The 22,810-nt window shown below is 43.1% G+C and overlaps 1 protein-coding gene across 1 annotated transcript in view; it reads left to right on the top strand.

Annotated features, from left to right (window-relative positions):
- The window catches only part of LOC126418765 (uncharacterized), a 272,831-nt gene that overhangs the window by 156,789 nt on the left and 93,232 nt on the right, over positions 1–22,810 (top strand). The gene's annotated exons all lie outside the window — the stretch shown is intronic.

The following is a 22,810-nucleotide window of genomic DNA, read 5'->3' on the forward strand; positions in this document are numbered from 1 at the left end:
TAGGCCAGGAATCTTGTAGGAGTGTACTGGCCATATTCATGAGGAGGCCTTGACTGAATACTGTCTAGCCATTTTGTCTACCATGTCAACTCAAAACTTTGTCGTGTTGTACTCACTTCAGTTTCTGGAGTTTCTTCTCATTTAAATTTATAGTAGAACTAGAATGACGAGAACTCATCAGTAGCACATTTGTTCTTTCTTTTCATAAAAGTCTCTAAATGAAATATCATCATGTTTGATCGGTTTTTGTTGAATACAGACCGACCTGAGAAGCCTTCAGATCATGTGGAATTTCGCGTCTTGCTCTGCTTTGTATTTCTACTATGGAGGTTGACTTTTCTTTCAATTTGATGGTAAGTGCTGTTTTTTATGAATTTGTTCCAAACAGCAGAAACCGGTGCAAATTTCAGTCTGTAATTGAGAAAGTGTCATGATGATCTCTCCGTTCACTAAAGATTCTGGAATAGTCAGTCCCCTATTCGGTTCTCCGGGAGGGGACTGCCAAAGTGGAGGTGACCATGAGAAAAAGACTGAATAACCAACGAAAGGATAACGTTCTACGAGTCGGGGCGTGGATTATCAGAAGCTAGAAAATCTGGAAACGGAGACGCAAAGACTCAGTCTAGATAGTGTAGCGGTGAGTGAAATGAAACGGAAAGAAGACAGGGATTTCTGGTCACATAAGTGTAGGGTAATGCTAACGGCAGCAGAAAATGGTATAACGGGAGTAGGGTTCGTTACGAATAGGAAGGTAGGGCAGAGAGTGTGTTACTCTGAACAGTTCCGTGGTAGGGTTGTTCTTATCAGTATCGACAGCAAACCAACGCCGACGACGATTGTTCAATTATACATGCAGACATCGCAAGCTGAAAATGAAGAAATGGGAAAAGTATATGAGGATACTTAAAAGGAAATGAAAATCTAATGGTCATGGGGAATTGGAGTGCGGTTGTAGGGGAAGGAGTAGAAGAAAAGGTTACAGGAGAATCTGGGCTTGGGACAAGGAATGAGAGAGGAGAAAGACTAATTCAGTTCTGTAATTAATTTCAGCTAGTAACAGCGAATACTTTGTTCAAGAATCAAAAGGGGAGAAGATATACCTGGAAACGGCTGGGTGATATGAGAAGATTACAGTTGGTTACATCATGGTCAGGCAGAGATTCCGCAATCAGATAACTGGATTGTAAAGCATACTCAGGAGAAGATGTAGACTCAGATCAGAATGTAGTAGTGATGAAGAGTAGGCTGAAGTTTAAGATATTTAGTCAGGAAGAAACAATATGCAAACAAGTCGGATACTGATGTACGAAGGAATGACGTGCTACGTTTGAAGTTCTCCAAGGCTATCGATACAGCAATAAGGAGTAGCTCGGCAGGCAGTACAGTTGAAGAGGAATGGGCATCTCTAACAAGGGGAATCACAGAAGTTGGATAGGAAAACATAGGTACAAAGAAGGTAACTGCGGAGAAGTAATGATTAACAGAAGAAATACTTTAGTTGAGCGATGAAAGAAGGAAGTTTAAAAATGTTCAGAGTAGTTCAGAAACACAAGTCGCTGAGGAATAAAATAAATAGGAAGCGCAGGTAAGCTGAGACGAATTGGCTTCATGAAAAAGTGAAGAAATCGTAAAAGAAATGATTGTCGGGAAAACTGACTAAGCATATAGGAAAGTCAGAACAACCTTCAGTGAAATTAAAAACAAGGGTGGTAACATGAAGAGGGCAATGGAAATTTCACTGTTAAATGCAGAGGAGAGAGCGGGTATGTAGAAAGAGTACATTGAAGGCCTCTATGAAGTGGAAGATTTGTCTGAAGTAATAGGAGGAGAAACAGCAGTCAATTTAGAAGAGATGGGGGATCCAGTACTAGAATTAGAAGTTAATAGAGCTTTGGAGGACTTCCGATCAAATAAGGCAAAGCGATTGATATTCCATCTGAAATTCAAAATCATTGCGGAAACTGACAAAAAAAGGACTATTGAAGTTGGTGTGTAGAATTAATGAGTCTGGCGACATACCATCTGACTTTCAGAAAAATATCATCCACACAATTCCAAAGAGTGCAAGAGATGAAAAGTGAGAGAGTTATCGCACAATCGTGTTAACAGCTCATGCATCCAAGCTGCTCACAAGAATGATATACATAAGAAAGGAGAAGAAAACTGGAGTTGTGTTAGATGACGATCAGTATGGCTTTAGGAAAGGTGAAGGCACCAGAAAGACATTTCTGACGTTGCGATTGATAACGGAAGCAAGATTAAAGAAAAATAAAGACATGTTCATAGCGTTCGTCGACCTGAAAAAAGCATTCGACTATGCAAAATGGTGTAAGATGTTCGAAAGTCTGAGAAAGGTAGAAGTAAGATATAGGGAAGACGGGTAATATGCAATATGTACAAGAGCGAAGAGGGGATAAAGAGAGTGGACGACCAAGGACGAAGTACTCGGATTAAAACGGGTGTAAGACAGGGATGTAGTCTCTCTCCGCTATTGTTCATTCTGCATATTGAAGAAGCAGTGATAGAAGTAAAAGAAGAGTTCAGGAGTTGAAATAATATTCAAGGTGAAGAGATGTAAACAATACGATTGGCTGATGACATTGCTATCATGAGTGATACTGATGCTGAGTTACATGTTCTGCTGAATGGAATAAACAGTCTAATGAGTACAGAAGATAGATTGAGAGCAAATCTAAGAAAGATGAAAGGAATGAGATGTAGCATAAATGAGAACAGCGATAAATTTAACATCAGCATTGATGGTAGATGAAGTTAAGGATCTATGCTGCCTAAGCAGCAATATAACCAATGACGGACGGAGTAAGGAGGACATCAAAAGCAGGCTAGCACTGGCAAAAAGGGCATTTCTGGCGAAGAGAAGTTTGCTCTTGTCAAACATAGGCCTTAATTTGAGGAAGAGATTTCTGAGAATGTACGTTTGGAGCACAGCATTGTATGGTAGTAAAACATGGACTGTTGGAAAACCGGAACAGAAGGACTTGTTGCTGCAGTAATTCTGTGAAACATAGCCATCACTTAAAACGGAAAAAAGTAATTTTGGCCCCTCGGGGCATTCTTGTACTGTTGTGTGGTCATCAGTCCTGAGACTAGTTTGATGCAAGCTTCTTTATCTCCCAGTACCTACTGCAACCTACATCGTTCTGAATCTGCTTAGTGTATTCGTCTCTTGGTCTCCCTCTAAGGTTTTTAACCTCCACGCTGCCCTCCAATACTAAACTGGTGATCCCTTGATGCCTCAGAACATGTCCTACCAACCGATCCCTTCTTCTAGTCAAATTGTGGCACAAACTTCTCTTCTCCCCAATCCTATTCAACACCTCCTCATTAGTTATGTGATCTACCCATCTAATCTTCAGCATTCTGCTGTAGCACCACATTTCGAAAGCTTCTATTCTCTTCTTGTCTAAACTATTTATCGTCCATGTTTCACTTCCATACATGGCTACACTCCATACAAATACCCTCAGAAACGACTTCGCGACACTTAAATCTATACTCGATGTTAACAAATTTCTCTTCTTCAGAAACGCTTTCCTTCCCATTGCCAGTCTACATTTTATATCATCTCTACTTCGACCATAATCAGTTATTTTGCTCCCCAAATAGCAAAACTCCTTTACTACTTTAAGTGTCTCATTTCCTAATCTAACACAATCATCACTTCTTCCTCAATATACAGATTAAATAACATCGGGGAGATGCTACAACCCTGCCTCACTCCCTTCCAACCATTGCTTCCCTTTCTTGCCACTCAACTCTTATAACTGCCATTTGATTTCTATACAAATTGTAAATAGCCTTTCGCTCCCTATATTTTACCCCTGCCACCTTCAGAATTTGAAAGAGTGTATTCCAGTCAACATTGTCAAAAGCTTTCTCTAAGTCTGCAAATGCTAGAAACGTAGGTTTGCCTTTCCTTAATCTAGCTCCTAAGATAAGCCGTAGGGTCAGTATTGCCTCACGTGTTCCAATATTTCTACGGAATCCAAACTGATCTTTCCCAAAGGTCGGCTTCTACTAGTTTTTCCATTCGTTTGTAAAGAATTCGCGTCGTTTGTTGTTTATCTGGTTGTATACAAGACTGCGTAAGAAACATATCTATACTTATATACAACGGGGAAATGTTACTAACAAAAATCTCGTAAATATCATGAGCAGTTTACTTCATTTTTAGGCAGTGGTCTAATAAACATTCGGGTGGATACGGCCTATATATTTTTCTTGCGATAATGTATAGGTTTACTGATAAACCAAATGTAAGAAAGAAAATGATGAGCTGTGCTGTGCTGTGAAAATTCGCGGCTTCGTTTTCTTTCTCGCATTTGGTTTTCACTACGACAATAGGACATTTAGACCACGAATAAATTGTTTTTTACATGTACATTGTTTCTCCGCGAATAATTTTAACAAAAATTGTGTACATCGTAGAGTGCTGCTCTTAACAGAAAACCTGTATGTTAGGAAAGATACATTTCCGGCTTACAGTCTTGTGATTAGAATTCTACTACGCAGTGCTGCATTGTTAACAAAAATGATGGGGAGACACACCTTATAAAGTTTGGGTAAGTTGGAGTATCGATCAGACTGCCGCATAATTATGTCGATTAGCCTTCTTGCATTGGTTGTCCTTGGCATGCCTACGTGTTTTGGTCCATATTTTTATGTAATCCATGTGATTTCATATATGTAGCGGAAGTCTCATAACTGACCTGAACGTTAAAGATGAGAGAAGACACACAGAAAGTGAATTCCACAATGTTGTCATAACTAAGTTCATCGTGTTGAAGCCTCTTTCACAGTCCGATGAGCCCACAGGCAGTGTATCAACACAAAAAACAGGTTTCAGGTTTTCAGGAATGTTATACCACTGTTGTTTATACACTCTGTGAAGCCTTCTCTTACATTTGGAAAAAAACGAGAAAAGATTATACATTTTTCTTCGATTTTCTTGCCCTTCAAGTCATGGTCTCGCAGTTTCATTGCGCCACTTTTTAGTGTCTAAAATATCAACATTTTTGATAAAGGAATTGGTTTCTTTATTGTTTTTAGAAATTAGGCTTTGCCTGAAATTGTCACTAAGGATTTGACAGGATGTTTCTTATTATTTCAGGTAGTCATTTGCTTGATTCTCTGGAACCGGTGAAACGTCTTAGAAGCGCCCTTCTGAAACAGCTTCCTCTGCTTTCTCCGTGCAAGCACCTGGCATTTCCTTCACTTATGCGTTGGCTCCTATTGACCTTCTAATTGCCCTAGGTGATGAATGAATATTAGCGCTGCCCTTTTGAACGAACTGTGAGGGGATACTACTCTTCTCAAGAACATCAGAAACCAGTGCAATGTTGCATAGAAACTCGGGGCTTGACACTATTTTCTGAAAACCATTGAACTCTTCCATTGCATTTGATTTTCTAGTTATGTTAAACGAACACCTATCAAAAGTAGCACTCAAAGCTGGTAGGACTTCCGTACAACTTGCACTGCTCTAAAGTTTGATGCCACCCAACGCACTCAGAATTCTTTAGATCTTCCTAAGTTCTGCACCTAACTCTTGTGCAAAGGCTGGAAACTCATGTTGATTCTTTGGAGACTGATGGTACAAAGCATACAGCTTGTTAAAAGAATGGTAATGTGGTTCACAACAGCAATCTCTTCAACTGGAATAGCAACGCCTAATTCAGTTCGGTGGCACAAACGATATAATTCGAATAGTTTGTTGCACATATTTTTAAATCGTCCTAAAACACCTCATACCTATCTATCATTACTCTAGCAGCATCACTGCAAGCTTCAACCAGTTGTCTTTGAAATAACTTGAAGAGGAACTATGTTTCGAGAGATAATTTTGAAAGTTCAGCTTCTGTTTTTTCTCCATCTGTTTTTTGACGTTCAGTGATATCCAAAAAGAAGGTCCTTACATTGCCATCACTAATTTCCGACCTTAAATACACTATTACTTCACATAGCTGGCTTTTATGTTCAACAATATCAGTTCCGGAGCTGCCATTCGTATATGGCATAGTTGGACTATTACAAGTTTCGCGTCCTTTCGAACGACGCGGACTATCTTCTGTAGATGAAAACCCGAAACTAGGTTTACTGAAATAATCTAGTGCACTGCGTTTCATACTGAAAAGTAACACCTTTCGATTTCTAGCACAGTTTATATACTTATGAGTTAAAAATGTAATATTCCACGCTTTGAAACATTAAATTATTCGTGTTTATAATTCAGCTTTCGCAACTTCAGTCAGTGTATGCGGAAAACTATTTACCATATGGATACCCGATTTTATACATAGGAATGATGTTCTAACTATGCGCTGTAGGATTTTCATAATTAACAGCTTTAGTACCATTACCTGCCGTTGAGTGCCGGTAGTGGTATGCTGACACAAGGACATCCACATCCACATCTGCACAGCCGGCGAATCACCGTAAGGTCGTGGCGGATGGTACCCTGTACCTTTTTTCCCTTTTTCCATACATTTTTCGTTTATTCTTTATGTTTTATTTCCAACTTATGACCGCAACGTAGACGTTTTTCCTTGTTTTACATCTTTCATCCCCTCTGACAGCGGCCTTGCCGCGGTGGATACACCGGTTCCCGTCAGATCTCCGAAGTTAAGCTCTGTCGGTCGTGGCCGGCACTTGAATGGGTGACCATCCGGGCCGCCATGCGCTGTTGCCATTTTTCCGGGTGCACTCAGCCTCGTGATGCCAATTGAGGAGCTACTCGACCGAATACCAGCGGCTCCACTAACAGAAAACCATTTTAACGACCGGGAGAGCGGTGTGCTGACCACACGACCCTCCTATCTGCATCCTCAGCTGAGGATGACACAGGGGTCGGATGGTCCCGATGGGCCACTTGTAGCCTGAAGACGAAGTGCTTTTTTCAACCTCTCTGCTGAGGGTGGGCTGTATCTGGAGCTTATCTCTTTCCAGACATAGGTTTTTATTCCGTTTTGACACCATTTATCTAAATTATTAGGCTAGTATTCGATGCAAGGGCAGATAGATATAGCACTTTCTGGGCGGAGCAAGAGATGTTAGCCCCGTCACTTGCCTCACAGCCTTAGTGGAAAAATCCGCAAAAAGCTAGGCTGGGACTGAAAGACGCGCAAAGTGGAAACTTGATGTCTTAACTGCGCCTTGAAACACCTCTTCGATTCAATTCAGGACTGTGGTCTCGAGCAGATGGAAAAGCTTCCTCATTGCAACGTGGCGAGTGCCTCTATCTTCACCAATAGATCTACCCCAGAATCCATGGCTTCTAGTCTGACACTGCAGCGACTTTTCCATCTCATCTACATCTACATCTACATGATTACTCTGCAATTCACATTTAAGTGCTTGGCAGACGGTTCATCTAACCACAATCATACTATCTCCCTACCATTCCATTCCCAAACAGCACGCGGGAAAAACGAACACCTAAACCTTTCTGTTCGAGCTCTGATTTCTCTTATTTTATTTTGATGATCATTCCTACCTATGTAGGTTGGGCTCAACAAAATATTTTCGCATTCGGAAGAGAAAGTTGGTGACTGAAATTTCGTAAATAGATCTCGCCGCGACGAAAAACGTCTTTGCTTTAATGACTTCCATCCCAACTCCCGTATCATATCTGCCACACTCTCTCCCCTATTACGTGATAATACAAAACGAGCTGCCCTTTTTTGCACCCTTTCGATGTCCTCCGTCAATCCCACCTGGTAAGGATCCCACACCGCGCAGCTATATTCCAACAGAGGACGAACGAGTGTAGTGTAAGCTGTCTCTTTAGTGGACTTGTTGCATCTTCTAAGTGTCCCTCCAATGAAACGCAACCTTTGGCTCGCCTTCCCCACAATATTGTCTATGTGGTCTTTCCAACTGAAATTGTTCGTAATTTTAACATCCAGGTACTTAGTTGAATTGACAGCCTTGAGAATTGTACTATTTATCGAGTAATCGAATTCCAACGGATTTCTTTTGGAACTCATGTGTATCACCTTACACCTTTCGTTATTTAGTGTCAACTGCCACCTGCCACACCATACAGCAATCTTTTCTAAGTCGCTTTGCAACTGATACTGGTCTTCGGATGACCTTACTAGACGGTAAATTACAGCATCATCTGCGAACAACCTAAGAGAACTGCTCAGATTGTCACCCAGGTCATTTATATAGATCAGGAACAACAGAGGTCCCAGGACGCTTCCCTGGGGAACACCTGATAGCACTTCAGGTTTACTCGATGATTTGCCGTCTATTACTACGAACTGCGACCTTCCTGAGAGGAAATCACGAATCCAGTCGGACAACTGAGACGATACCCGATAGGCCCGCAGCTTGATTAGAAGTCGAATGTGAGGAACGGTGTCAAAAGCTTTCCGGAAATCTAGAAATACGGAATCAACTTGAGATCCCCCGTCGATAGCGGCCATTACTTCGTGCGAATAAAGAGCTAGCTGCGTTGCACAAGAACGATGTTTTATGAAACCATGCTGATTACGTATCAATAGATCGTTCCGTTCGAGGTGATTCATTACTGAAATGTCTAGGCTCCGCTTGCCTCGACTCCCCACCACCACCACCACCACCACCACCACAACCAGCGTCACTGGCAGACGGTGCCGGCTGGCCACCGGTTTTAGGGGCCGCTGATGGGCACTTTTGATCTTCTCAGGAGATGATGTCCCACGATTCCCGCGTCTTCTTCGTCTCGTCCTCTTCTTAGCGATTTCCTCCGACTTCTCTCGTTTCATATCTCCCAAAGTTGTTAGGCCCTGGACCACACCAGCTTGCAACGTGCAATCCCCCACAACGTGAACACGTTGGATTATCTTCAATCTTGTACGAACAGTAGCGGCTCTCATGACTGCTGTTGTGGATTGGCAAGACAGCCAATCCACTATGAGGAAGCCGAAAGGCACGCGTTTAAGCTCACGCAGGCTGGCGTGAGGTCTGGAACAGGACACGGATTTTAGACTTAAAAAAAAAGGAGGTAACTGGTAGAATACTTAACTTTAATCCATAATAGGTGAACATCGCTCTTGACGGTACATGTTTTACAGCATCAATAGTAACTGGTAATGGCGCCTTGCTAGGTCGTAGCAAATGACGTAGCTGAAGGCTATGCTAACTATCGTTTCGGCAAATGAGAGCGTATTTTGTCAGTGAACCATCGCTAGCAAAGTTGGCTGTACAATTGGGGCGAGTGCTAGGAAGACTCTCTAGACCTGCCGTGTGGCGGCGCTCGGTCTGCAATCACTGATAGTGGCGACACGCGGGTCCGACGTATACTAAGGGACCGCGGCCGATTTAAAGGCTACCACCTAGCAAGTGTGGTGTCTGGCGGTGACACCACAACTGCCGTTACACTTAACGAGTTTCACTTTAATGTAGCAATATTTTGCTATATGTCCCTGCTCTTGACATTTATAACCTTGCGATTTAACGTCAAACCAGCTGGGAGAGGTTCTATCTTTACTTGGAAACCAACCAAGTCCGTCACCTTGAAGATGTCTTCTGTCTGCTCTAAACTAACCGCATCAGTAATCGGATCTACCGCTAGAATGAACATGGCGGTTTCTTCTTAATAGTTCAATTGTGAAGTTTCACCATGAATCCCATCCACGGTTCATCAGCGGCTGTCGCACTGTTTCCAGTCGAACATTCACGTTAGCCCACGTAGCAGAACCATAACTTGGGGCGTCTTCTCCTGAAGAACTGTCGTAATTGGATCTTCAATAACATAGTCCCTCATCACCTTTCTCACCTTGTCGTAGTTACTCAAATACAATGACCGGATTTTAGTGAGTTGTCATTATCGATCGGTGTGATTTTTCATTCATAACGGAGATCTTCAGTTAGGCTGGTTCTCAATACAGTTATCCCCGGTGTATAGAACAACCACCAAACAGCTATCGGCACCGGTACGAGATTTCTTCTTCTTGACTCTGATGTGGGCGGCCCCACTTCCTCCTGGTCTCCGTAGGTAAACGTTTCTGGCCAAACGGCAAAACACGACAATCTGCTCTTCTTGACTACTAACACAACAAATTTGCTGTTCAGCGCACAACAACGACTTAAGAAACTACTGCTTCAATGCGCAAGTTCTCCCAGAGCCGGTAGCGACACGAAGCCGAAGACGGAAGAACTATGTGCGCGACGGCGTCTGCAACTGTCTTGACTGTTGCAGCATATCACTAAAATGTGCTGCGCATTCAGCTTCTACTGTGAGACAATGCATTGTTGCGCTGCATTCTTACCCACAACACAGTTTACTCAGAACCCTTAGGATCAATTCTCATACCAACTGAGCGTCAAGGAGAACACACAAAATGTAATTATCTTCATACAATATTACATTCAAATACAACGTGAAAAAAGTTAAGGATGTAGCTCACGATTTGTAGGTTACTGGGAAGATAACACTTTTCTTCATGTAGAGACAATAACATTTAGCGTCACTTGGAGATACAATTATGGTTAAAGTTACTACTGTTACATATACAAGAATCACGAGATAGTACTACTCTCTTAGATTACTGTATAAATTCAGAGTAAGGATTACGTTGGATACTCAGTGTTCTAAAATGCAAGAGCGATTAATGCAGCTTCGGCAAGGCAGCATAAGGACAACTTCCATTACATACAGTTTCACAAAGAAACTGGTTACTAGGTTAACGGAGTACGTACGGCGTGCACATGGACGTTTTTTTAGGTTAGATCATAGACGAAATGCCTGCAAACATTGAAGACACATCCGCCACAAAGTTCTCAGAGAGTGCTCCTCCATGAAATCGGATACAGGAAAGATTAATATGATATTAGTAAACTGCAGTAGCATCCAGTTGATTAATTGATTATAAATTTGAGTTCTGAAATTGAGGGCAAACACAAGCAACAAAAGTGACATGAGTAAATTCACTAATTTCATAAACAAAAAGAGTTAAGGAAGTAGCTCACGATTTGAGGGTTGTGAGAAGATAATACTTGTCTTTGTGTAGAGACAACAGCATTTAGCGTCACTTAATTGAGAATTAATATAGCTTGTTGAAGGTTACAATGCTCAAATGGTATTAGGAACAGAAAGCTGGTTTAAACCGGAAACTAACAGCAACGAAATCCTAAGTTCAGATAGAAATTTTTATCGTACTGATAGGTTGGTCATCAACTGTGGCGGTGTATTTACAGCAGTAAGGAATTCGGTAATATACGGCAAGGGTTTTACATATTCCGAATGTGAATTAATCGGGGTGAAGTTAAACATCAAAGGTTGGTCAAAAAGTAATCGGAAGCTTTTATAGATCGCCTTGGTCAGCAGTTGTAGTGCCTTCAGAGACAACATGCAGTATATCGTTAATAATTTGCAAGCTGTCGCTTGCTTTAACCATATCTCCAAGTGACGCTAAATCTTATTGTCTCTACATGAAGAAAAGTGTTATCTTCTCAATAACCTTCCTTAACTTTTTTTGTTTATGAAATTAGTGAATATACTCGTGGCACTTTCGTTGCTTATGTCTGCGCTCACTTTCAGAACTCAAACTAATAATCAAATTAACTAATTTAATAAGATTTAATCTTGAACTGCTGGTGTATCCGTATATTACCACAAGGAATAAAAACGGTGAATACTCGAGGGAGTATGAATGAGAACAGTGGTATATTTAAGTTTACAAAGATAATGACAGGTTTTTATTCATCCTTTAAGAGCCATAACGAGATGATAAATCTTACAAGAAAAATGACAAACACAAATCAGACAAGGGATGATGCTTGATTGGCAAAGCATTCGACACAGTGGAAACTACACAAATCCTCCCCTGAATTAATCTCTTTTACAGCACAATCTCACTTTGCTTGCATGAATCCACTGTGAGGCCCAGTTCTATTCAATGCAATAAACTACGACCAAGTACACCACAAACTATGGTTCACCGGAAAACAGGGAGCTGTGAATATAATTTAACAACCCTACACCGGTGTAGCAATACTTTACAGTTTCACCCTGATTCAGGTGGCAGCAGAAAATGGCACGCCGTGGGCGAAGAGTGTCGCTCTGTGTCAGCTGTAATGTTCTGACGCATCCACGAAAATCTGCAAACTTCGTGGCCTGGCGTTCTGATTATTATAACGCGGGAAACTTCCGTATCAGAGCCATGAAATGCCGGCAGATTTCGGTATGAGGTGCACCCTTCGCTGGTCTGGCCAAACCAATTTGACTCACAGGCACAACGGTGCTTGCTGGAATTGTCAAACGTAAGGCGGCTGACTCAGAACGAATAAGTTCACCCTCAAGACACACGATATGCCCGAGATGATAATCAGTTCCACTGTTGGTGCTGTTGGAAACTGCCACTGGCTCTTAAGTCCACCACAAGTTGCAGACCACAAGTCTTACCCGCTAGGGAAATACCTGAAGTTCTCCACCAGGGGACGACCAGAAGGTTGAAGAAGGCAAAGGATCACAATCACTTTCCACCAAGCCTCAGGACAGATGCTGAATTAGCAAAAATAAATAAATAAACACCCTCCACATTGTACCAACCAATCACACTATCATCTAGTCATTGAATCTTCCCTCTTGACTGTTCCGCTGGCCTGGTAGTCAGTCCAGACACAGCACTGGTGTTCAAACGTTTTTCATATCCTGAGAGAAGCCAATCAGCGACTCAAAATTTCTCTTGTATGAAAAAAAGAACATTTAGACTACGCAGGCGTCGTTCTCATGGTAAGCATGGCAGTGTTTCGGGAAAAAAACGGCTACTTAAATGGGACCACAGTCCCTCAATTATGGAGAGATCTATTCTTTCCAGGCTGACCATTTCCAATTTCTGAATGGAGGCTTCCCAGACAGTTGTGCCCATGAAGTATATGTTTTTGCTGCTCGCTAAAAGAACCTGGCTACTTCCTGGCGTTAGGGGAGTTACAGTCTTGCGTTCACTAAACACGTGCACCAGCCACTCTGTTCATATCGCCCCAGCTTCTAACAGGAGAATGCTTGGAGTTTTATGACCGTCCAAAATTTTGCACAAAAGCTCTCTTAAATGGCCTCCTACACACACTTTCTGCCAACTGGCCACCTTTGTGACGGTCTGTCCCCTGGCCCCCTGGTAAAACGTTTTGCGAACCGACGTCCTCCTGCTCTGACCCTAAGTGGGAAGAGGGGAGTGCCATGGTCCGAGGTTCCTCTGCAGGTAAAGGCCACAGAGCGCTGCTTCGCAGAACCACTCGCACAGCCAACTCGCTGGACACAGAATATATGGGCCACAGTCCATCTTTCTCCCTGTTCACTGTTGCCTCCACTATGGCCCCTCAGGCACAAGTTCTCTAACGGCTACACATGTAGTTATATGAAAATCCTCCCCATAATTTCCTCATGTAAAAAAGTCGTAAACCGCACATACCAAACGTAGCACTAGGGAACATCAAGATTATGGCCTAAAATATGAATATTAATCTGATTGACAGTGTTGTTAAAGTGAGAGAATGGTGTGCCACCTCTCAAGCTTTCCTGATCATGGTTTCAACTTGGCAGGCATGGATTGGAGAGTCATGCTGTCAAAACGGGTGTCAGAGACATGGATTTGCGTGACATTGTACTGAATGTCAAATCTGAAAATCACTTTTTGCAGATAATTAGAGAACCAGCTCGTGGAGGTAACGTGTTAGTGCTCATAGTGACAAACAGACCCGAACTAATCGAATCAGTTAGCCTAGAGGACGGTATCAGTGATCGTAAGGCTGTGATAGCATCTATATCGTGGTAGTACAATGAATGTCAACAAAGATAGAAAAATATTTTTGCTTGGCAAGAGTGACAGGATACAAACTGCAGAGTATGTGAGTAGTTCAGTATGCCTTAGTGTTGTATGTTCCGAGCACGGTCTCAAGGAATGGGGAACACTCACCATGGTTTAATAGTCGTATTAGAAAAGTGCCACGTAAGCAAAGAGAGATTTATCGCAGATGGAAGAGAAATCAACAACCTAGCTGACAGACTAACTTTGAAATAAGCGGTAATGAGCCTGAGAAGATCAATGAGAGAAAGATTCAATGGCTTTGAAAGTAAAATTTAGTCAACCAATCTGACCAAAAACTCTACGAGATTTTCGTCTTACTTAAGGTCCTGGGACCTCTGCTATTCCTGATCTATATAAATGACCTGGGTGACAATCTGAGCAGTTCTCGTAGGTTGTTCACAGATGATGCTGTAATTTACCGTCTAGTAAGGTCATCCGAAGACCAGTATCAGTTGCAAAGCGATTTAGAGAAGATTGCTGTATGGTGTGGCAGGTGGCAGTTGACGCTAAATAACGAAAAGTGTGAGGTGATCCACATGAGTTCCAAAAGAAATCCGTTGGAATTCGATTACTCGATAAATAGTACAATTCTCAAGGCTGTCAATTCAACTAAGTACCTGGATGTTAAAATTACGAACAATTTCAGTTGGAAAGACCACATAGACAATATTGTGGGGAAGGCGAGCCAAAGGTTGCGTTTCATTGGCAGGACACTTAGAAGATGCAACAAGTCCACTAAAGAGACAGCTTACACTACACTCGTTCGTCCTCTGTTAGAATATTGTTGCGCGGTGTGGGATCCTTACTAGGTGTCATTGACGGAGGACATCGAACGGGTGCAAAAAAGGGCAGCTCGTTTTGTATTATCACGTAATAGGGGAGAGAGTGTGGCAGATATGATACGCGAGTTGGGATGGAAGTCATTAAAGCAAAGACGTTTTTCGTCGCTGCGAGATCTATTTACGAAATTTCAGTCACCAACTTTCTCTTCCGAATCCGAAAATATTTTGTTGAGCCCAACCTACATAGGTAGGAATGATCATCAAAATAAAATAAGAGAAATCAGAGCTCGAACAGGTGGTTTAGGTGTTCGTTTTTCCCACACTCTGTTCGGGAGTGGAATGGTAGGGAGATAGTATGATTGTGGTTCGATGAACCCTCTGCCAAGAACTTAAATGTGAATTGCAGAGTTATGATGTACATGTAGATGTAGATTTAGAAGGTCAGTAAGCGGTGCGAAATCATTTATTCAGTCACTCAGCGACCAGACAGAAAGGCCGACTGAAGATAACAGAGAGAAGGCCGAAATACTAAATTCGGTCTTTCGAAACCGTTTCAGCTCGGATAATCGTAACATAGCCCTGAATTTCAATAATCGTACGAACGCCAAAATGGCAGTCACTTAGATAACCAATCGCGGGACAGAAAAGCAACTGCAATCGCTTAGTGATGTGAAGGCATCAGGACCAGATGGGATTCCTGTAAGATTCCACAAAAATTATGCGAAAGAGTTATTACATTGTTGGAGACGAAAATCTCCTCTAAAAAAATCAAAATGGATTCCAAAAACAGAGATCATGAGAAAATCAGCTCGCTCTGTTCCTCCACGAGGTCAATAGCGCTGCAGACGATGGCGCTCAGGTTGATATCGTGATTTAAGGAAAGCATTTGACACCGTCCCGCACAGCCGTTTAGTGGAAAACAACGAGTATCAGAGCACATATGTGACTGGATTCAATGTTTCCTAGCAGACTGAACTCAACACATCGATCTAAACGGTGCAAAATCGACAAATATGAATGCCCTTTACGGAATATCCCCAAAGAAGTTTGATAGGACCGTTACTATTTACATTGTATATAAATGATCCAGTAGAGAGTTGGATACTCGTTAAAACTGTTAGCTGATGACACAGTTGGAATGCCAGAAGACAGTAACGATCTGTAGAAGAACCTGCAGACCATTGATAAATGGTGCAGTCTCAGGCAGCTGAAAATGAACGTAAATAAATGTTATATACTGCGCCTGCATAGGAAAAAAAATCCACTACTGCTTAGCTACACCATTGATCACAAATTGCTGAAAACAGCATCTATTGTAAAATATCTAGGAGTAACCATCCAGAGCGAGCGTAAGAGAATAACCACATAAAACAAAAGAGGATGCCAGATTGTGATTCATAAGAAGAACCTTAACGAAATGTAACTCATCCACGAAACTCGAAAGAAGTGGCTCACAAGGCTATTGTTCGAACGATTTTTGAGGATTATTAATCAATCTCACACACTTAACAGATAGTACTGACAGAAGAGATGGAGAAGATCCAACGAAGAGTGGCACGTTTCGTCACGGGGTCATTTAGTCCGCACGAGAGCGTTACGGACATGCTAAACACACTCCAGTGCCAGAAACAACAAGAGAGGCGTTGAGGATCACAGAGAGGTTTACCATTTAATTTTGAGAGAGTACTTTCAACGAAGATGGAGACAACTTATTACTGACTCCCACATACCAGTTGGGACCCAAAAGTAACCGGAATCGTAGTGCTGAGCACCGTGTACTTGTAGTAGCAGGTTGCGCCGCCAGAGGGTTGTAGTAGGAGCTCTGCTGAGTCATTCTGCCACACGGCGTCACCCAACAGTGAGAAGTGTGGTTTCTTTGGCAGTTCTTTGAGTGTGCATACAGTGCAGTCGTGACACGAAGAAATGGCTAGCTCTTACGAGCAATGAGCGGCAGTGCAGTTTTGTTTCTTGCTCGGCAAGAACGCAGCAGAAACTGTTGCGATGATTCAGACAGCCTACGAAGACCAAGCTCTTAATAAAACGCAAGTGTACGAATGGTTTTCTCGGTTTAAAAAGGGAGAAATGGTGGTTGAAGACCAGCCCCGTTCCGGTCGACCTTCAACTGCTCGAAGCGAAGACAACATCGAAAAAATCTGTGATCTCATCAGTGAAGATCGACGCAGGACAATCGACAAACTCGAGAACTTGTCCAGATTGTCCTGGAGCTCAATTCAGCGCATCTTGGCCATCGATTTGGGGATGCGAAGAGTGGCAGCAAAATTAGTGTCGAAGCTTCTTACCAGGGACCAAAGGGAACGTCGCGTTCGAGCCTGTCTTGAAATGAAGGACACGTTCAAAGATGATCCACATTTTTTCAACAAAATCATTACAGGTGATGAGTCATGGTGCTATGGGTATGATCCAGAAAGTAAACAACAGTCATCACAATGTAAGTCACCTGGCTTACCTCGACCAAAAAAAGCTCAACAAGCGAAATCGAATATGAAAATGATGTTGATCTGTTTTTTTTTTTTGACATCACAGGAATCGTACACTCTGAATGTATCCCTGAAAACCAGACAAAAAGTCAACAATTCTATTTGGAGGTTATGAAATGGCTTCACGGAAGTTTGTCGCGAAAACGTCTGGTTTTGTGGGATTCTGGCATGTGGTTCCTACATCACGACAATGCTCCCGCACACACGGCTCTCAGCGTTCGCCAGTTTTTGGCCTCAACGAAGACGACTGCCTTGACCCACGCTCCCTATTCGCCGGGTTTAGCACCCTCAGACTTCTTCCTATTCCCGAGGGTGAAAAGAGACTTGAGAGGGAAGCGTTTCGCGGATGTGGAAGACGTAAATCGCAATGTCATGAAAGTGCTAGCAGGTATCATAGAGGACGAATTTAAAAGGTGCTTCGAACACTGGAATGAACGTTTGGACAAGTGTATTAATGCTAATGGAGAGTAAGTCGAAGGAGATTAAGGTTGTATTTGAAAACAATAAAGTATACGCTTTCTAGAAAGAAATTCCAGTTATTTATTGCATCCCCCTTCGTACATCTAGCGAAGTGACAACGATGAGAAAATTAGAGAAATAAGAGTTAATGCAGGGCATACCGACAATCACTCTATCCACCCGGCATTCGCGAGTGGAGCAGCTAAGGGGGAATCAGTTAGTGGTACCAGGAATACCCGCAGCCCATCGTCAGGTAGCTTGCCGAGTACTGGTGTACACTGATCAGTCAGAACTTCATGACCACCGACGTTCTGTCGATATAAACCCGTCCAGGCGATAGCAGCGTCACCTGGCGAGGAATGGTTGCTAGTCAGACAAACGCCCGCTGCATGTGGTGTCAGCAAGCTTGCTGTGTGTGCATAGAATGGGAACGGCGTGCGATCTATCTGAGTTTGACAAAGGGCAGGCTGTGATGGCCCGTAGGCTCAGCATGAGCATCTCGGAAACTGCACAACTTGTTGGGTGTTCGGTGAGTTTTGTGGTGAATGTCTCCAACACGTGGCGAAACCAAGGTGAAAACATGTCGAGACCTTGTGCGGTTGGGCGGCAATGCCTCATTACAGATGTCAGACATCGTAGGCTGGGCAGACTTGTAAAACAGGACCAGCGGCGAAATGGGGTAGAACTAACATCAGACTTTAATGCGGGGTAGAGTGAAAGTGTGTCTGAACGCACAGTGCACCGAACAATCCTAATGACAGGCCTCCGCAGCCGACGACCCATGCATGTACCAATTTTTTAGCACCACGTCATCTACAACTATGACTGAAATGGGCACTTGACCATCGGCAATGAACGTTGGCGCAGTGGCAGAGCATTGCACGGTCTGATGAATCCCTATACCTTCTTCATTGTGCCGAAGGGAAGGCGCGAATCCGTCGTCTTCCAGGGGAACAATTCCTTGACACCTGTATTGCGGGATGGAGACAAGTTGTCGGCAGCTCCATTATGCTCTGGGGAACTTTCACATGGGCATCCATGAGTCCTGTAAAGCTCCTGCAAAGCACCTTAAGACGGCCATCGAGTATCGTACACAGGTTGCAGACCACGCACATCCCTCCATAGCTATCACCTTTCCCAACGGCACTGGCAATTTTCATCAAGATACTGTGCCATGTTAGAAAACCAGGAGTGTGATGGAGTGGTTCGAGGAACACATTGGCGAATTCCAGTTGGTGTGCTGGCCGCTCAACTCAGCAGATCTGAACGCGATAACATATTTGGGATGTGATTGAACTTGGCGTCAGCGCTCATCGTACCCCCCCCCCCCCCCCCCCCCCGCCATGTCCGGAATTTGGAGGAATTAGGTGACTTGTACGTGTAGATGTGGTGCCAACCCCTCCAGCAATCTTTGAACGCTTCACTGCTTCCATGCAACGACGCGTCGCTGTTATTATCCATGCCAAAGGCGGACAAACAGGCTATCACGAAGGTGGTCGTAACGTTCTGGCAGATCAGTGTACATGTAGAAGTAGATGATGTGTTTACTTTAGAGCCACCTGACAGGTGAAAAGCAAATCGTTAGACCTATTTTCTGTTAAGTTTTTAACTATAAACCTTCCACAATACACATAAGCTATCACTTACGCTACATTCTAGTGCTTGTTCTACAAATACCTTACGCTTTGATTTTCTATTATGCTGTGTCAATTTTATCTATGGTTACTTGTTAATTACGTCTTACATAAAATATGTACTCTCATGAATCAATGCAGCAAAAGTTAGGGTTCATGTGTGAAGCACCCAAATCACTTACCACACGTGTGTGAATCCTTAAAGGAAACATCGTTGCCAGCAGCCGTCTGTTAAGAGTAAAAATCAACAACAATGTACGAAATTTCCAGTTTTAAAATTTTTTGTGGTGTTAGTAAAGTTGGTAGTACACATTATTTTAAAGTGCATTGATGTTGCTAAGAATGTGTGAAAATCTATTTTCTGGTTTCGGACCATACTTATCTCTTTAGAAAGTATGCTGTTAATATAATTCAACAACAATTAACGAATATTGTTTTTAAAATTTTTTGGAGGATTGGTATGAAGTACTGGCCCCCATCCCTCTTGGTAATGCATGTTATGGAAAATACCTTGCTATTGCTAAGGTTAATATAAATCCTATTAACTATTGATTTAAAAGATCTGTATCGTTACTATATATCGCGTGTGCACAGATATTTCTTAAGGCACTGTATACGCTCAAGGTGGTCAGCTGAAAAATACCATTTTCTAATACAAACGCTAACTTAATAAAACAATAATATTGAGTGTGGTGTACCATGCTGTATTGTCACATATGCCATAGTTCAGTATCCGTTTACCAAGCAAAACACCGGCTGAACTGCCTTGGCCACAGTTAAGACGTAACAGGAGCCCGTGAAAAGAATGTAAGTTTGTGTTGGCTTCATGAAGATTTTGATATTGTAATAAAATTTACAGTCATCTTTAATTGTATGTGACAGCTAAGTGCTTGGATACATCAGTTTCTAATCTCGCGCCCAAAAATAGGTACTTGTGTTTTGGCAACACTGCCGTACTTACGTTGGAAAATCATTAAAACATGTAATCGCCGATAAATGATAATTTAGTGATTAAAAAGCAGCTGTAAAATACGAGGGCATGCTGAAAAGTAATGTCTCCGAATTCTTTATGTGAAAACTCTTAAAGCTTTTTTTAAATAAAACAACCGTTACTAAAATTCTACATCTTTATTAATCATTTCTACGTATTTGCAACCCTGTGCCACTAGAGGGTTCCGAATCATAACGTGTAACATGGTGGTATGTAAAGTAACTATGTAGGTGCTTGAGACACGGCCCGCTGTAATCGAGTTTCGAATCCGAAGAGTTCGTCCACGTCTTGAGCAGCATGCTCTTGTGCAGCATGACAAATACCAGACCACGTACGATATCTGCAACAATCCGATGCCTTGGGTTCCCTGTCATCGATAATCCTCCATACAACCCTGACTTGACCCCATCCGATTTTTATCTGTTTCCAAAGTTAAAGAACAGCTTCGAGGACTTCACTTTGATAGTGATGAAGCGATGCAAGCAAACGTGAGATTGTGACTCCGTCAACCAAGTCAAACATTCTACAGCGACGGTGTCAGTAAGCTGGTCTCTCGTTAGCAGAAATGTGTTCGTCGTCAAGGTGACTATGTTGAGAAATAAATGTGCAGACACGAAAAATAATAATGTACAATGTTAGTAGAGTTTGTTTTATTTAAAAATCCTTAAGAGTTACCACACAAAAATTTTGGAGACATTAGTGTGATAGTGCTCTCGTAATACACTCCTGGAAATTGAAATAAGAACACCGTGAATTCATTGTCCCAGGAAGGGGAAACTTTATTGACACATTCCTGGGGTCACATACATCACATGATCACACTGACAGAACCACAGGCACATAGACACAGGCAACAGAGTATGCACAATGTCGGCACTAGTACAGTGTATATCCACCTTTCGCAGCAATGCAGGCTGCTATTCTCCCATGGAGACGATCGTAGAGATGCTGGATGTAGTCCTGTGGAACGGCTTGCCATGCCATTTCCACCTGGCGCCTCAGTTGGACCAGCGTTCGTGCTGGACGTGCAGACCGCGTGAGACGACGCTTCATCCAGTCCCAAACATGCTCAATGGGGGACAGATCCGGAGATCTTGCTGGCCAGGGTAGTTGACTTACACCTTCTAGAGCACGGGATACATGCGGACGTGCATTGTCCTGTTGGAACAGCAAGTTCCCTTGCCGGTCTAGGAATGGTAGAACGATGGGTTCGATGACGGTTTGGATGTACCGTGCACTATTCAGTGTCCCCTCGACGATCACCAGTGGTGTACAGCCAGTGTAGGAGATCGCTCCCCACACCATGATGCCGGGTGTTGGCCCTGTGTGCCTCGGTCGTATGCAGTCCTGATTTTGGCGCTCACCTGCACGGCGCCAAACACGCATACGACCATCATTGGCACCAAGGCAGAAGCGACTCTCATCGCTGAAGACGACACGTCTCCATTCGTCCCTCCATTCACGCCTGTCGCGACACCACTGGAGGCGGGCTGCACGATGTTGGGGCGTGAGCGGAAGACGGCCTAACGGTGTGTGGGACCGTAGCCCAGCTTCATGGAGACGGTTGCGAATGGTCCTCGCCGATACCCCAGGAGCAACAGTGTCCCTAATTTGCTGGGAAGTGGCGGTGCGGTCCCCTACGGCACTGCGTAGGATCCTACGGTCTTGGCGTGCATCCGTGCGTCGCTGCGGTCCGGTCCCAGGTCGACGGGCACGTGCACCTTCCGCCGACCACTGGCGACATCGATGTACTGTGGAGACTTCACGCCCCACGTGTTGAGCAATTCGGCGGTACGTCCACCCGGCCTCCCGCATGCCCACTATACGCCCTCGCTCAAAGTCCGTCAACTGCACATACGGTTCACGTCCACGCTGTCGCGGCATGCTACCAGTGTTAAAGACTGCGATGGAGCTCCGTATGCCACGGCAAACTGGCTGACACTGACGGCGGCGGTGCACAAATGCTGCGCAGCTAGCGCCATTCGACGGCCAACACCGCGGTTCCTGGTGTGTCCGCTGTGCCGTGCGTGTGATCATTGCTTGTACAGCCCTCTCGCAGTGTCCGGAGCAAGTATGGTGGGTCTGACACACCGGTGTCAATGTGTTCTTTTTTCCATTTCCAGGAGTGTATTTATCGTTAAGATTAATTTTAATTCATCTGCACCTATGGGAGCGTTAGCCAACGTCCGTTTACAGTTATTACGTGACAGTCAGTGATAATAGACGGACCTCTAGGGACGAAAAAGGTAAATTCTGTAATACTGTTAATTATAAGGTCTATTTACGTAGGGCAGCTATGAGCGTTTCATCAATTTAAAGTATAAATATAACAAATTGCCTTATTATGTTTTACTAAAGAGTTTGTTCATTATATACTCGTTTAGTAAAGGCAACGTTACCTAATCTGAGTATTGTAGTCGCTGTTAAATCACGCACAGGAAACATGATATGTTTTGTAAGTAAATTTTATAATATGACATTTAGCTGTTTCAGTAATGTATACCTATGACACAACTGTGTTTTTTTCTTTAAATTACTTTCGGTGTGATAGGCCGATCATGTTTGCTTAAAGAAAACCGAAAACGATCGCCTAATCGCTACTTTTCACTGTTAGCTATTGGTTAATAATCTG

Source organism: Schistocerca serialis, chromosome 9 (genome assembly GCF_023864345.2).
Source record: "Schistocerca serialis cubense isolate TAMUIC-IGC-003099 chromosome 9, iqSchSeri2.2, whole genome shotgun sequence".
NCBI classification, from domain to species: Eukaryota; Metazoa; Arthropoda; class Insecta; order Orthoptera; family Acrididae; genus Schistocerca; species Schistocerca serialis.